Raw genomic sequence first — 16,406 nt, forward strand, 5'->3', positions numbered from 1 at the left:
AGTGGAATAACTAATGTTTTCACAATACAAAGTATTGGAATGTTTGATGCTTTTTTTAAAAAAGTCTGTTTTGTCTGATGATGCATCAGCCATAACAAAAGGAATTTAATCAGAATTCGCCACCCTAGGACATTTCCCAGGAAACAGCCAGCGAAATAATTCTGTGATAATGGGAACTGCAGATGCTGGAGAATCCAAGATAACAAAATGTGGAGCTGGATGAACACAGCAGGCCAAGCAGCATCTCAGGAGTACAAAAGCTGACGTTTCGGGACTAGACCCTTCATCAGAAAGCAGAAATAATTCTGGTGTGTTTACTTTAGTAATGTACAACACATTTCTGCAGTGACTTGACTCGGCAAGCAGTTGCAGTATGACTTTTTCTTTTAATATCTTTTCCAAGGAAATCACTGACACGACCTGTATTTGTTGGCCATCTCCAATTGCCTTTTGAACGAATGGTTTACTACGGCTATTTCAGGGGGCACCTAAGAGTCAACCACATTGCTGAAGATCTGGAGCTACACGTTGGTGAGATTGACTAGGAATAACAATTCCCTTCTGCAAAGGGCATTTGTGAATCAGTTGTGTTTTACGTTGATAAGTGATAGTGACATCATTATCAATATTAGCTTTCAATTTATTTGTATTTATTCATGGGATGTGGGCATCGCTGGCATGTATTGCCCATCCCTGATTGCCCAGAGGGCAGTTAAGAGACAGCCAAATTGTTGTAGGTCTGGAGTCACAAATTGGCCAGACCAGGTAAGGACTGCAGTTCTCCTCCATAAAGAGTATCAGTGAACCAGATGAGATTTTCTAACAATTGACAGTGGATTCATAGCCATCATTAGGCTCTTAATTTCACATATTTATTGAATTCAAATTCCACCATCTACAATTGCTGGATTTGAATCCCAGTCCCCAGAAAATTACTTGGGTCCCTGGATTAACAGTTCAGCGATAATACCACTAGGTGGTGACAGAGGGAGTTGAGTTTATGCTCCCAGCGGTTGTAGTGAGGGAGGGAGGTGAGAGTGTGTTCCTGGTGGTGGAGGGAGGTGAGAGTGTGTTCTTGGTGGCAGAGGAGGAAGGTGAGAGTGTGTTCCTGGTGGTGGAGGAGGGAGGTGGGAGTGTGTTCCTGGTGGTGGAGGAAGGAGGCGAGAGTGTGTTCCTGGTGGCGGAAGGGGTGAGAGTGGGTTCCTGCTGGTGATGGAGGGAGGTGAGAGTGGGTTCCTGGTGGTGGAGGGAGGTGAGAGTGTGTTCCTGGTGGCAGAGAGAGGAGAGAGTGTGTTCTTGGTGGCAGAGGAGGGAGGTGAGAGTGTGTTCCTGGTGGTGGAGGAAGGAGGTGAGAGTGTGTTCCTGGTGGCGGAAGGGGTGAGAGTGAGTTCCTGGTGGTGATGGAGGGAGGTGAGAATGGATTCCTGGTGGTGGAGGGAGGTGAGACTGTGTTCCTGGTGGCGGAGGGAGGTTAGATAACAAAGTGTGGACCTGGATGAACACAGCAGGCCAAGCAGCTTCTTAGGAGCACAAAAGCTGACGTTTCAGGCCTAGACCCTTCATCAGAAAAGGGGGATTTGGGGAGAGAGGGGAGGCGGACCGAAGATGGATAGAGGAGAAGATAGGTGGAGAGGAGAGTATAGGTGAGGAGGTAGTGAGGGGATAGGTCAGTCCGGGGAGGACAGACAGGTCAAGGGGGCGGGATGAGGTTAGTAGGTAGGAAATGGAGGTGCAGCTTGAGGTGGGAGGAGAGGATAGGTGAGAGGAAGAACAGGTTAGGGAGGCGGGGACGAGATGGGCTGGTTTTGGGATGCAATGGGGGGAGGGGAGATTTTGAAGCTTGTGAAATCCACACTGATACCATTAGGCTGCAGGGTTCCCAAGCGGAACTTGCTGTTCCTGCAACCATCAGGTGGCATCGTTATGGCACTGCTGGAGGCCCAGGATGGACATGTTGTCTAAGGAATGGAAGGGTGTTCCTGGTGGTGGAGGGAGGTGAGAGTGGGCTCCTGGTGGAGGAGGATGGAGGTGAGAGTGTGTTCCTGGTGGTGGAGGGAGGTGAGAGTGTGTTCCTGGGGGTGGAGGGAGATGAGAGTGTGTTTCTGGTGGTGGAGGGAGGTGGGAGTGGGTTCCTGTTGGTGGAAGGGGGTGAGAGGGTGTTCCTGGTGGTGGAGGGAGGTGAGAGTGGGTTGCTGGTGGTGGAAGAGGCAGGTGAGAGTGTGTTCCTGGTGGTGGAGGAGGGAGGCAAGAATGTGTTCTGGTGGTGGTCTAGGGAGGTGACGGGGGTTCCTGGTGGCGGAGGAGGGAGGTGAGTGTGTGTTCCTGGTCACGGAGAGACGCAAGCGTGTGGTCCTGGTGGAGGAGGAAAGAGATGACAATGTGTTTCTGGTGGTGGGGGAAGGAGGCAAGAGTGTGTTCCTGGTCGCGGAGGGAGGTGGGAGTGTGTTCCTCGTGGTGGAGGAAGGAGGTGAGAGTGTGTTCCTGGTGGTGGAGGGAGGTGAGAGTGGGTTGCTGGTACTGGAGAGACGCGAGCGTGTGGTCCTGGTGGAGGAGGAGAGAGATGACAATGTGTTTCTGGTGGTGGGGGAAGGAGGCAAGAGTATGTTCCTGGTCGCGGAGGGAGGTGGGAGTGTGTTCCTCGTGGTGGAGGAAGGAGGTGAGAGTGTGTTCCTGGTGGTGGAGGGAGGTGAGAGTGGGTTGCTGGTACTGGAGAGACGCGAGCGTGTGGTCCTGGTGGAGGAGGAGAGAGATGACAATGTGTTTCTGGTGGTGGAGGAAGAAGGCAAGAGTGTGTTCCTGGACGCGGAGGGAGGTGGGAGTGTGTTCCTCATGGTGGAGGAAGGAGGTGAGAGTGTGTTCCTGGTGGTGAAAGAAGGAGGTGAGAGTGTGTTCCTGGTGGCGGAGGGAGGTGAGAGTGTGTTCCTGGTGGTGGAGGGAGATGAGAGTGGTTCCTGGTGGTGAAGGATGGAGGTGAGAGGGTGTTCCTGGTGGTGAAGGAAGGAGGTGAGAGGGTATTCCTGGTGGTGAAGGATGGAGATGAGAGTGGTTCCTAGTGGCAGAGGGAGATGAGAGTGGTTCCCAGTGGTGGAGGGAGATGAGAGTGGTTCCTAGTGGCGGAGGGAGATGAGAGTGGTTCCTGGTGGCGGAGGAGGATAGAGGAGAGTTTGGGCCCAGTGCCTGGTGTTGGACCTGGCAGCCATGGCAACAGCAGCTGCGTTACAGAGTTTGGCCTGGTGAAGACTCATGGCAATAATATCATTGGTAGAAACAAGATGGTGAGGGGCAGCACAGCAAAGGGACTTGAGGCTGGCCAATTGCTTCCTGCTGGTTTTGGGGTACAATGGCTCAGAACTTAATAAGAACAGTAATGTTCAACTTTTAACTTTATTCTTTTACTTTATACCTGAGACTTTGTGGCTAGGCACCTTTGAATATAAGATGGCTCTGGGAATGGTGACTTTGTACACTTTTCACTGTACTCCTGTATTCCTGTACTTGAGTACATGTGACAATAAAGCCTGATTTACTAAATTTACAACGCAAGACAGCATGTTAACAGAACACAGCAAGCCAAAATAACAAATGAAGCAGGCAGAAATAATATTTTTAGAAGAGATGAAAGCAAAAAGAGAAAATAAATGAATGTCTCACAGTGGACACAATAGCAAATGAATACCATCTTCAAAATATATTGGCAAAGTCTAGGCTTCACGAATGGCATAAAACCGAAAGCCTTGTGCAGTAATTATCAAGATCTGCACCGTCAGCTTGCTTTCGCTCAAAATACATATCCATAATTCAGGAATGACGACACCGGCTGGTTTCTTATTGACTGTCACTGCAACTGCACATAGAAAATGTAAACTGCCACCACAAACGAGCATTTAACAGCTGAGCTTTTTCTTCTTAAATTTGCAATACATAATTGCTCATGTTCTTTTTGTTTACCACATACCTAGCTTCAAGTTTTACTGCAGGCAATTGGTCACATAATTCACAATGGCCTCTTGGTGCAGGTGAAATGCTGAACTGAAGTCGCATCTTCCCTCTCACATGGACAGTAAAGAATCCATGGACATGATTTGATGAACCGGGGGGCTGTTGCACATTATGTCCTTTATTCATTCACGGGATGTGGGCATCACTGGCTAGGGTAGCATTTATTGCCCATCCCTAATTGCCCGGAGGGCAGTTCAGAGTCAACCACATTGCTGTGGGTCTGGAGTCACATGTAATCCCTGAGGTTTTTCTCTATCTTTGTGATACCCACTCCCAACAAACCTCACACTGCCCCTGCCCACCCCCACCACAAAAAGTTCCATGCTAAGATGATGGTGACATGGTGGCCTATGTTACTAGAATAATATTCCAGAAGTAGGGAAGCTGGTTCGCAACTGCATCACAGCATGTGGCAGAATTAAAACTCAATTGATATATCTGGAATTCAAGGGTTCTTGGGGTGTGGTGGTATTGTCACTACTTCTGAGCCAGGAGTGTTCCAGAAGTGTGTAATAATATTGCTGATCAGTTTGATTAAAAACACCATCTTAGTGAACTGTAATACCACCTAAAAGCATATATCTGGAAATGAAAGCTCATCAGAGTGTTGGTAGGATTCAATTATCACTGATTATTGCACTATCATCCATATACCTATCTAATAGCTGCTTAAATGCCCCTAATGAGGCCGAGTCCACTACCCTCTCCGGCAATGCATTCCACATCCCGACCACTCTCTGAGTAAAAACCCTTCCTCTGCCTTCTCCCCTGTATCTACCTCCACTCACTTTAAAACTATGCGCCCTCGTAATAGCTACCTCCACCCTAGGAAAAAGTCTCTGGTTGTTCACTCTATCTATATCTCTGATCATTTTTTACGCCTCTATCGAGTCACCTCTCATCCTTCATTGTTCTAACGAGAAAAGCCCTAGTTCTCTCAATCTTTCCTTGTAAGACCTTCCCTCCATTCCAGGCAACATCTGGTAAATCTCCTCTGCATCATTTCCAAAGCCTCTACTTCTTTCCTGTACGAACAAGCCACTTAGTTCAAATCTAAAGATTACTGGCCTTGCTGGAGGCACCCACAACCCGTTAAAGAATAAAAACACTCCCATACGCTCCCTCATTCACCCCACAGCCACTCTCCCTCATTCACCCCACAGCCACTCTCCCTCATTCACCCCACAGCCTCCCCACAGCCACTCTCCCTCATTCACCCCACAGCTTCCCCAAAGCCACCCTCCCCTCCCCAGTAGATACTTCCCATGTCCAATGGACTAGGCCAAAGGTAAATATCTCACTATTGTAGGAAAAGGATGAATTGAGATTTCAATTGTTTCACTAGTTGCTGTTAGTCGGGCCCTTTTGGCTAGGCAGCTGGCATTGTGGATCTGATTAATATCCCAAAGCACTGCTTAAATTCCTGTTCAATCTCCATACAGTCATTGACCCTTTACAGCATGGAAAGAGAACCTTTGGACTACACCAGGCATCAAGTATCTATCTGTTTTACTCCAATTTTCCAGCACTTGGCCCATAGTTTTCTAAGTCAAGGCACTTCAAATGCTCATCTAAATAGGTCTTAAATGTCTTGAGGGTTCTTACCTCTACCACTGTTTCAGACAGTAAGTTCCAAATACCTACAAACCCTCTTGGTGAAATTATCTTTCTTCAAGTCCCTTTGAAACCTCCTGCTCCTTATGATAGACCCACAGCCTTGTGGTCTCCCTTTTCAGCCTATCTGTGATTAAAAATAATGTCACAACACACTTTGCTGCAGTTCAGCAAATGATTGCCAAGGACCTGTATTGGGCAGAGATTTCGCTGAGGAACATGATACGGTTTGTCATTGTTGTCGTTTTCTTTCATACTCTGACAGCTATATTTCAAGATAAAATACAACTCTATTTCACATTTGAATCAGACATTGGTGATCACCAAAGATCAGAACTATGTGCGTCCCCTAGCTTTTATTTGCAAGTCTAAGTGCAGCTAAGATCAAATATAAATGGAGTTATTAGGGACATAAATAATGATAATCCAATAATGCACCTTTCTGGTAAAGTTGTAACATCAATTGATGGGCAAGTTCCCGGAATTGCTTTTAGTTGGGTTAAGTAAACTGCCTGTCAGGTGGGGACAAAACTCCTTGCTATCTGTTTTACAGGTCAGCATGCTTGTATCACTTGCCTGAATTAACAGGCGATTGGTCACTGAAGTTGGCCCGTTACCCCTCGGAAGAGCCTGGAAGTAACCTAAAGGGTTGGCAGGTGCTGAGGTGGAATGCGATATCACCCACTCACCCTCTCCATGGCTCATCCACGCCAACTTTTGCCACTTCATGCACCCAACCAACTGCTCCATTGGCCTCTTGTACTCTCCATTTCAGACTAAGCCACTTTACCTATTCCTATGGCTCCCCCATATGTCCCATGCTGTTTTACCCAATCCCCTTGGCCCTTTGTAGCTTGAAAGTCAACTTCAGTGAAAACTGATTTCGATTCAATACAGTTAAATTCCTTCAAGTACTTAATCCTAAATGAAAACAAACATTTCATTCAAGTACTTAATCCTGTTTGAAAGCACACATTTGTATAAAGCGTGCCACATGGAAGACTTTGAGCTGTCAATTAAATACACGCTGGGCACTTGCAAGCACCCCACTGTGATAAAAAGAGATTGTGGCGTCAGTGATGCAGCAGTAATCCTATGTTGATAACCCTCAGTCCCCTGTCTAAAGACAGCAAGTGAAATGGTAAGCATTGTTTTTTTTCAAAGGCAGTGCGTGCCTTTTTTATCATCTAATGAAAACCTCGCATTTATATAGCACGTCATGATTTTTCAAAGCACTCTGCAGCCAATTAAATACACTTTGAATTATAGATCCTGTCAAAAACAGCAACCAATTTGTACCCAAGAAAATCCCACAAACAGTGATAATCATCAAATAATTGGTTTGGCGAAGTGACCTCCTCTTCTTTGAATGAGTTTCACAGGTTCTTGCGAAAGGACAATCTGAAAGTCCACACATCTGACAGAGCAGCAAGGAGAAGGTCAACCTGGATTTTTCACTCAAATCTAGAGTGGGACACATACCCACAAAACCACTGGCTGAAATGCATGAGTTCTACTTACAGAAGTGGTCTGAACAGACACACAAACATATGATCAGGACCAGATTACACCATTCAGCTCCTCAAGCGTGCTCTGCCATTCAAGAAGCATGTGGGTGATCTGATTGTAACCTCGTTCCCACCTACCATTAATAAATAATCTATCCCTGCCTTAAAAATATTCAAGGGCTCTGCTCTCACTGCCTTTCCAGGGAGACAATTCCAAAGACTGACTAGCCTCAGAGAAGTTTTTTGACGAATCTCTGTTTTAAGTGGGTGGCCCCTGATTATTAAACAGTGACCCTTAGTTTTAGATTCTCCCGCAACAGGAACATTCTCTCCAAACCTACCTTGTCAAGATCCTCAGGACTTTAAATTTTTCACTGAAATTGGGGGGGCACGGTGGCTCAGTGGTTAGCACTGCAGCCTCACAGCACCAGGAACCTGGATTCAATTCCAGCCTCTGGTGACTATATGTGTGGAGTTTGCACATTCTCCCCGTGTCTGAGTGGGTTTCCTCTGGGTGCTCAGGTTTCCTCCCACAGTCCAAACATGTGCAGGCTAGGTGGATTGGCCAAAATAAATTGCACATAGTGTTGAGGGATATGTAGATTAGGTGGGTTATGAGGGATGGGTCTGGGTGGGATGCTCTGAGGGGTGTTGTGGACTTGTTGGGCCAAAGGGCCTGTTTCCACACTGTACAGATTCTTTGTTTTAAGTTACCTCTTACTCTTCTAAACTCCAGTGGATACATGTCCAATCTTTCCTCATAGGACAACCTGCCCATTCCTGCTGTGTTCATCCAGCTCTACACCTTGTTATCTCAGATTCTCCAGCATCTGCAGTTCCTATTATCTCTGAAACAATTTTAACCCCACTGCGAAGCCTTTTCTAAGGATGCCTACCCTGAAGAAGTTACCCTCCTCCCTCCAGAAAGACCTCTGTGGATCTCCCTATTTATTTCAGAACCCCCATCCCCTCCCCCATTTCTGAAGAAGGGTCTAGGCCCAAAATGTCAGCTTTCCTGCTCCTCTGATGCTGCTTGACCTGCTGTGTTCATCCAGCTCTACACTTTGTTATCTCTCATTCCAGGTACTAGTCTAGTGAACCAATACAGTTACATCCTTCCTTAAATAAGGGGGCCAACACTGCACATAGTTCTCCAGATGAGTCTCCCAAATCATAACTACTTTACTTTTCCATTCAATTCATCTCACAAAAAGCAGATTCTATCAGATTTCCTAATTGCTTTTTGTACTTGTGTAATAATTTCTCTCCATTCATGCATGAGGACACCAAGATTGCTCTGCAATCTCTGACCATTTAGATAACATGCTTCTTTTTCATTCTTCCTGCCAAGATGGACAACTTTACATTTTCCCACATTATATTCAAATTTGTCACATCTTTCCTCATTCATTTAATCCATCAATGTCTTTTTGTTACCTCCTTGTGACCTCTTCACCACTTACTTTCCTATCAATCCTTGAGTCATCAGCAAATTTGGCAACCATACCTTTCACCCTTTTGTGTAAGTCATCTCTATAAATTGACAGTTGAGAACCCAGCACACTTTTCACCACACCACATTGCTGTTGGGTTGTGGCATCACATGTAGGCCAGACCAGCTAAGGATTGCAGATTTCCTTCCCTAAAGGTCACCAGGGAACCCGATCAGCATATGTGAACATAGAATGCACACATTCAAAAGTAATGATCCCAACATCTTCATCCTGAGCCTCAGTTTTATTAGCACATGATCACCTCGACTGTAGACAATTTGTAAACTTGAAGTCAATAAAGTCTGGGCTGGCATCAGGAAACGAAAGAATGAAGCTGTGGGATGGTCAGATCAAATTAATGGGTTTATTTCCTTTCAGAATGGCACACAGTACATGTAGAATTAGAATTAGAATTAGCTTTATAGTTGCATGTACTCACATGAGTTCAGTGAAAAGTTTACAAGTCATCACCAAGGTATCTAGGTACCGATTCTTAAGTATAAATGTACTCATTTTGGGTCTGACTCCAAGCCTCCACCAACATGCTTGCCTTTCAGTGCCTGTACAGAAATTAGGGATGCCCAATAAATGCTGGCCTAGCTAGTGACACCCAGATTCAGAGAACAAACTTATTTTTAAAAACACAAGTGATAGCTAAGAGGGGGAACTTCCTGATAAGTAGACAGAACACGAGGATTGATTTTAAAATCTACTTCCTGAAATTGGTATAACTACTAAAACTGTTTTTTGTTTGAAATGAGGGGCACTCAATCAAAAATAAAACAATGGCTCCCAAAAATACCAGCTCTTGGTTGGCCAATTCTGCTAACTGAGAAGGTACTGAAAGTGGGATGATTGCCTTTGGACAACAACAATTTAGATCCAGTGAAACAGTAAAAGAGCAAATCAATAACAGGATCAATTTTTATGCTCATTAACTGCACACAGTGCAAAGTGAATAGCTTTTTTGGTATCTGCCTCAAAGATGAAAATGAATCTTGCCGACTGCGATAAGGATAATACCAGCTTATACCTTTCATAGTCTTTTACAGAATCTGCAAAAATGTAGATTTCAAGTAACTCCCCATTGAAAATACTGTTTTATTTTATAGACAGTGTACCCTTTCTGACAACATAACCAGAAATATGTGCAATGCCTTCAGCCTGCTTCGCACACACTATGACAAATTAAATGTTAAAATCTGGCAGCTACACATGAGGTATCTGGGATCACATGATGGGTGATTCTATTCGTTGGCAAAACCCACTATCAGCTGACAGTGTGGGGCAGGCTGCTAAAGAAACCTCCAAGATGTGCAGGGATATTATGCACCCCAACTAAAACTTTCCTGCCCAACTCCAGTGCCATTAACACAAAATTTGATAGCACAAGGGTGTTTTTTTAAATAAATCACACAAACTGGGAGGCCACTCAGCCCCTCAAGCCTGCTCTGCCATTCAATAAGAACATAGCTGATCTGATTATCCCACATTCCCACTTACTCCTGATAATCTTTCACCTCCTTGCTTACCAGGAACATATCGACAGCTGGGCTCTGTTTCCACCAGCTTTTCTTGAAGAGAATTCCAAAGACACACAACACTTTGAGAGTGAAAAAAATCTTCTCATCTCTGTTTTGATGGGCAATTTCTCATTTGTAAACATTTTGCTTTCGTTTTATTCATATATGCAGCATTATCATTTGATGGGACTAGTTTTGCCAGATAGCTAGATGTGTGATGACTGGGAAATATTGATGGCTACTAGAGTGTTCAGAGTATTGTGGAGGAAACAATTATTGTCTGATTGCTGCTCCACTTGAGCTTTCCTCAACATTGCTCCGCAGCTTTTACTGGGTCTTCTGTGGCAGGCTTTAACAGATATGTGGCGCACAGTGTCCATCACAGAGTTCTATCACAGTGCAGTAGAGTAAGGGGTGATGCAGTTTCTTGGATTAAGCACCATCGCCAATATGATATTGTCTGATTGCTTCCCTAGAAATTAGTTCATGTCACATGAACCTCAAAAACTGGGTTCTTATTTGAGAAGATATCTTGAAGTTTATTAATGCTAACTATTTACACTGTCATGATAACTCAGACTTACATGTAGTCTTGATTCTGTATTTACAGACTGTTACAGTTTTGTTACATATATAGTACTAACTACCTAAACACACATTTAACTCTTTGGCACTGAGAGGGAATGACAGAAAGTGAAGATCTATATACTAGAACACTACATCTAGTGATATCATGCAACTGTCAACAAGGTACATTGTTTTTCTGAGCTGGAATCTACATCATAATACAAATTCTCTTTTTCTTATAAAGAATAGAAACTATTTTTCCAATAAACATGTACAAGGATGTATGTAGATACATTACCCTGCACATTAAAATTACACCTTGGCAGACATAACGCTTGAGCAGATCTAGCTCTTGTACCGGTATTGTGAATTGCTCCTGTAGCTTCATTCTTTGGTGTGCTGTCTATCAGCACAGATAGATCTGTATCATTTTTCAACAGATGAATGGCTATAGTCTGGCATGGTACCTTCACTATCCAAGCTTTTATCCAATGTGTTGTGTCCTATTTTTCACAGGAAATGACCGTCGCACTTTACCAACATATGATCTATGCTGGACGCACTGATGTAGAATGTTTCTGTGAACCCATGTCTTTGTGTGAGAAACTTGAACTCTGATCCTTGTCCTGGTTCAAGTTGGGATAAGAGTCTGCACTGTCACTGATCATACACTTGTATCATTTATTCCTGTCATTCTGACGAACAATTGTGTATACATGAGTGTGTGGGGGAGAAGAACTATGTGGATCTATCTTCCAAATATTAGAGTTGACTGTGAAGATGAACATTTATCTTGAGGAACAGCACGTAGATTTGACATTGTTGTTTGAAAATCTTGGCAAGTCCCTTTACATTTGACAATGGTTGATTTTATGGTATAAACAGTGCATTCTGTGAGACTGTTGAATTGAAGGTAATAAAGAGAAGAGATAATAAGTTCAACACCAAGTTCCTGCACATATCTTAGAGGGGTGTCCTGAGCATCACTGCCAAACACAATTTGTCTCAGACAAAGGAATTTAGTAAAATAATCAATCTTCAGTCCTTGAGCATGGAGATATTAATGGCGATCTTGAATCATGGCTCAGAAGGAATTTTGCTTGTGATGAGAGTTTCTTTTGATTGTTAGGTTGATGGAGTTGAAACGTTTCACAGAATTCATCAGTTGATCAATGCCCTTATTGATGTCAGCCCAATAAATGGATTCAAATGCTTGACTTTTATCTGCATCCACATATGATCTATTTTTATGTTACTTAGGGTGTCTTGATATAGAGCTAGTGAAATTAATAACCTGTTTTCCTTTGGATAGTTCATTCCTGGAGGATCTTAGTTCATTTCTGAAGGAGCAGAATGAACATGTTTGTTTGGGGATCTGTTTTTTTATGTTCGGATGACTTCTTGACACTGAATTTTTTGAGCTGCTGTATCTGGTCACCATCTGAAGTATTTTGCTGAATCTGCTGTGCTCAGCTGCAATGAAAACATTCAAGATTAATGTTGTTGTCTGGAATCTTTGGTCTTGAAACTGATGAGTTTGTCATCTTGTGAATTGCGGTAATGTGTAGACTAATTGCACACTGGTAGACCAATAATAGAAGATCGTGCTGTATCAATGATGTAAGTGGTTTCAGGGTGTCTGTCCTGAAGAACAATATTGACATTGAAGGTGGATCATATCAATGCAATGGATGTCAGACACACTGTAAATGTTAGCTTATCATGTATGGACAGCACCACATTGTGCTGGCTTGCTGGCATATGCAAGATGTGTAAAGGGATGATAGTTGCTTTCTACCACTGTCAATCATGGTGTCTGGTGCATTCCTTTTGTGGCATTTCATTTGGATGGAGATGAAGGCTTCAGATTTTCTGATTATGAGGTTGTAGAATACCAAATTTGATAATATTGTACTCTCTGACTGGGTTCTGAAAGCTTTGACACTGCAGATACCTCTTGGGCTTCATTGACATGCTAAGAATGAAACTTCGGGGGCACTTTGACATTATTCCTTCCAGCCTGTGTCCCTTCTTCACATGCCGCTGTGTGGCTTTGCATCGTGTTGCAGTTTCCAGTGCAATTGGATTTCTTGCACATTTTAGCCCAAAGCTCTTTTGCAGAAAATCGCGTATATTTGTCTGAAAATGCTGGACAATGTAATGGTGGGTGAGACAAGGCTCGCCTTGTAAATGATTTGGATGTTTTACCATACATGCTGATGGCTGCAACAATTGCTCCAGGGTCAAGCAACTGAAAATGTTGCTGGGTGGCACCAATGGCCTCAAATTTGCTTCGCCCCCCAAGCATTGAGTTGATGGTACATTCTTTGACTTTGTTATGAATTACTTTTCTGAAGGATTTATAGGTGTAGAAGCATTGACCAATTCCATAAGCCTTTCAGCTACATTAGATTCGGTGAGATCACATTCTGTACCATTACATTGACAAGTACCTACAGCGTGGCAGTAGCTGAAATGACATGAACACAGAGCCTGTGTATCCTGAAGGCTGTTGTTCTTTTAAAATATTGGAAAATATTGAGCGTGTCTCATCATCAGAAATAATGGAGGATTTGATTCTTCATTTTCCAAAGCAATAAGGAGTTTGACTACCTGTCTTTCTTTATCAGCTTCGAGAAGTAAAGACTGATTTGTCCTTTAAGTAACTGAAATTTGTGTTACTTTGCACTCATCAAAGCCATCCCACAGGGTAACGGCTGCCCTGATCCAATCATTTCTCACCACATACTGTGCAAGCTCATGAAAGGCATTAAGGCAGTAATTGAGTCCCTCAAAGAAAGACACCATCAAAATGCGAAATAGGTGCTTTCTTTTCCTTTTTGTAGCATGAACTATACTACAGTTAATCAACATGACTCATCAGTTTTAACTCAGGCTACAGCACAGCCACATACGTTAACCATAGTGTGTCATTTCAGCTTTTAATCAAACATGATAAGATTAATTTGATGGATTACTTGGTATGAGATTAAAAAAAACTGCAGATGTTGGAATCTAAGGTAGACAACAGCAGGCTGGAAAAACACAGCGAGCCAGGCAGCGTCTGGAGGGGGAGAATTTAACATTTCGGGTATTACCCTTCCTCAGGACTGATGGATCACTTGTCTCATTGTTTCAATTGAGTGTTGTCCTGTGTATAAAATTGATGCTGGCAATTTCTCTGCTTTGTAGCTGTACCTCAGTGGATCGTGCTCTGAGATCGGAGTCACAGCACAGCTTGTGGGTTCAAGTCTCCCCACGTGTCAGCACTTTTGTCAGCCAGCTGTGCCATTAACCATAAAGGCCTGTCTACTTTCAATGGCAGCTGGTGGAATTTAAATTCAAGAAATAAATTTGGAATTGAAAGCTAATTTTACTGACAGTGGCCATCAATTGTTGTAAAAGTCTATCTGTGCAAAAGGGGTAAATGGCAGTATTCAAAGAAGATTATTGAGGAGACAGTGGTTGAGTGTTAATGTCACCAGGTCAATCAACCTGAACCCCTCTGATTGTGGGTTTAAATCTCATGGCAGATGGCGAAATTTGAATTCAATGAGAATTTACAACTAAAAAGTGGTTGTGTATTCACTGACAATTGTCATTAAAACATATCTGGTGCACAAAATGTCCTTCAGTGAAGAAAATCTGCCATCCTTACCTGGTCTGGCCTACATGTGTCTCCAGACCCACAGCGATGTGGTTTACTCTTATTGCCGTCTGAGTAATCGGGGACAGGTAATAAATGCTGTGCTAACCAGTGATGTGCACATCCTACAAGGGAATCATTCCCTTGGCAAATATTTATTCCTCAATCAACAGGGCTGAAACAAACTGTCTTTAGTCATTTGCCACATCGCAGTTAGTGCACACACTGTGCATCAGCTTCTGATGGCGATGAAATTTGCAAAGTATTGAATAAAAGTATTGAGATTTTCAGAACATCTTCAGGACATGGAAGGGGCTACAGAAACACAAGTCGTTATTTTAAGAGGCAACACAATGGAAAAGAACAATTCAACACCGGTATAATGTTTCAGGCCATTCCAATAATTTTTATACCATTGCAGGATGTGTCAGTGGATGAGCAGAAATTGTGCCCCCTCCTCACTCCGCAATTGCCCTTGAATGGATTAGTTTGCTCAGCCATTTCAGAGGGCAGTTTCTAGACAGCCCCATGCCTTGCTTTGAATGTAGCCTGACATGTAGCTGTACTATGTAAGCACAGCAGATTTGCCACCCCTAAGGGATGTTAGTGAAGCAGGTGGTTCTTTACAACAGTTGATATTCACCATCATGGAGACCAGCTTTCAATTCCAGATTTATTTACTGAATTTACTTTCCACCAGTTGCTGTGGTGGGATTTGAAATGCTCCAGCCCCTCACCCCGCAAAAAAAGGAAGCAGTAGTCTGGGTTGCTGGATGACTGACCCAGTGACACAAGTGACACAACAATACAGAATACATTTCTCTTATCAAATTCCCACTCTGTCACATTGGATCATTCAAATTCTCTTTATATAAACTGTTTTTGATTGTCAGGCAGTATAGAGTACTGTTAAACCATTTCTGCCTTGGGTTATTGCACAGATTTTAAGCTGGGGGTGGGGGTAGGGATTCAAGTTTTAGGGGTCAATGGCTGGGATTTCCTCAGCTCCCTTCAACTCAGTGATAATGGGAACTGCAGATGCTGGAGAATCCAAGATAATAAAATGTGAGGCTGGATGAACACAGCAGGCCAAGCAGCATCTCAGGAGCACAAAAGCTGACGTTTCGGGCCTAGACCCTTCATCAGAGAGGGGGATGGGGTGAGGGTTCTGGAATAAATAGGGAGAGAGGGGGAGGCGGACTGAAGATGGAGAGAAAAGAAGATAAGTGGAGAGGAGAGTATAGGTGGGGAGGTATGGGGGGGATAGGTCAGTCCAGGGAAGACGGACAGGTCAAGGAGGTGGGATGAGGTTAGTAGGTAGGAGTTGGAGGTGCGGCTTGGGGTGGGAGGAAGGGATGGGTGAGAGGAAGAACAGGTTAGGGAGGCAGAGACAGGTTGGACCGGTTTTGGGATGCAGTGGGGGGAGGGGACGAACTGGGCTGGTTTAGGGATGCGGTGGGGGAAGGGGAGATTTTGAAGCTGGTGAAGTCCACATTGATGCCATTGGGCTGCAGGGTTCCCAAGCGTTGCTGTTCCTGCAATCTTCGGGTGGCATCATTGTGGCACTGCAGGAGGCCCATGATGGACATGTCATCTGAAGAATGGGAGGGGGAGTGGAAATGGTTTGCGACTGGGAGGTGCAGTTGCTTATTGCGAACTGAGCGGAGGTGTTCTGCAAAGCGGTCCCCAAGCCTCCGCTTGGTTTCCCCAATGTCGAGGAAGCCACACCGGGTACAGTGGATGCAGTATACCACATTGGCAGATGTGCAGGTGAACCTCTGCTTAATGTGGAAAGTCATCTTGGGGCCTAGGATAGGGGTGAGGGAGGAGGTGTGTGGGGAAGTGTAGCATTTCCTGCGGTTGCAGGGGAAGGTGGCGGGTGTGGTGGGGTTGGAGGGCAGTGTGGAGCGAACAAGGGAGTCATGGAGAGAGTGGTCTCTCCAGAAAGCAGACAAGGGTGGGGATGGAAAAATGTCTTGGGTGGTGGGGTCGGATTGTAGATGGCGGAAGTGTCGGAGGATGATGCATTGTATCCGGAGGTTGGTGGGGCCAGCAA

At 44.3% G+C, this 16,406-nt stretch overlaps 1 protein-coding gene across 3 annotated transcripts in view; it reads right to left on the reverse strand.

The window, feature by feature from the left end:
* LOC125460992 (uncharacterized) overlaps positions 1 to 16,406 on the reverse strand; it is a 96,631-nt gene that overhangs the window by 45,535 nt on the left and 34,690 nt on the right. The window lies entirely within an intron of this gene.

This window comes from Stegostoma tigrinum, chromosome 18 (genome assembly GCF_030684315.1).
Source record: "Stegostoma tigrinum isolate sSteTig4 chromosome 18, sSteTig4.hap1, whole genome shotgun sequence".
Taxonomy (NCBI): domain Eukaryota; kingdom Metazoa; phylum Chordata; class Chondrichthyes; order Orectolobiformes; family Stegostomatidae; genus Stegostoma; species Stegostoma tigrinum.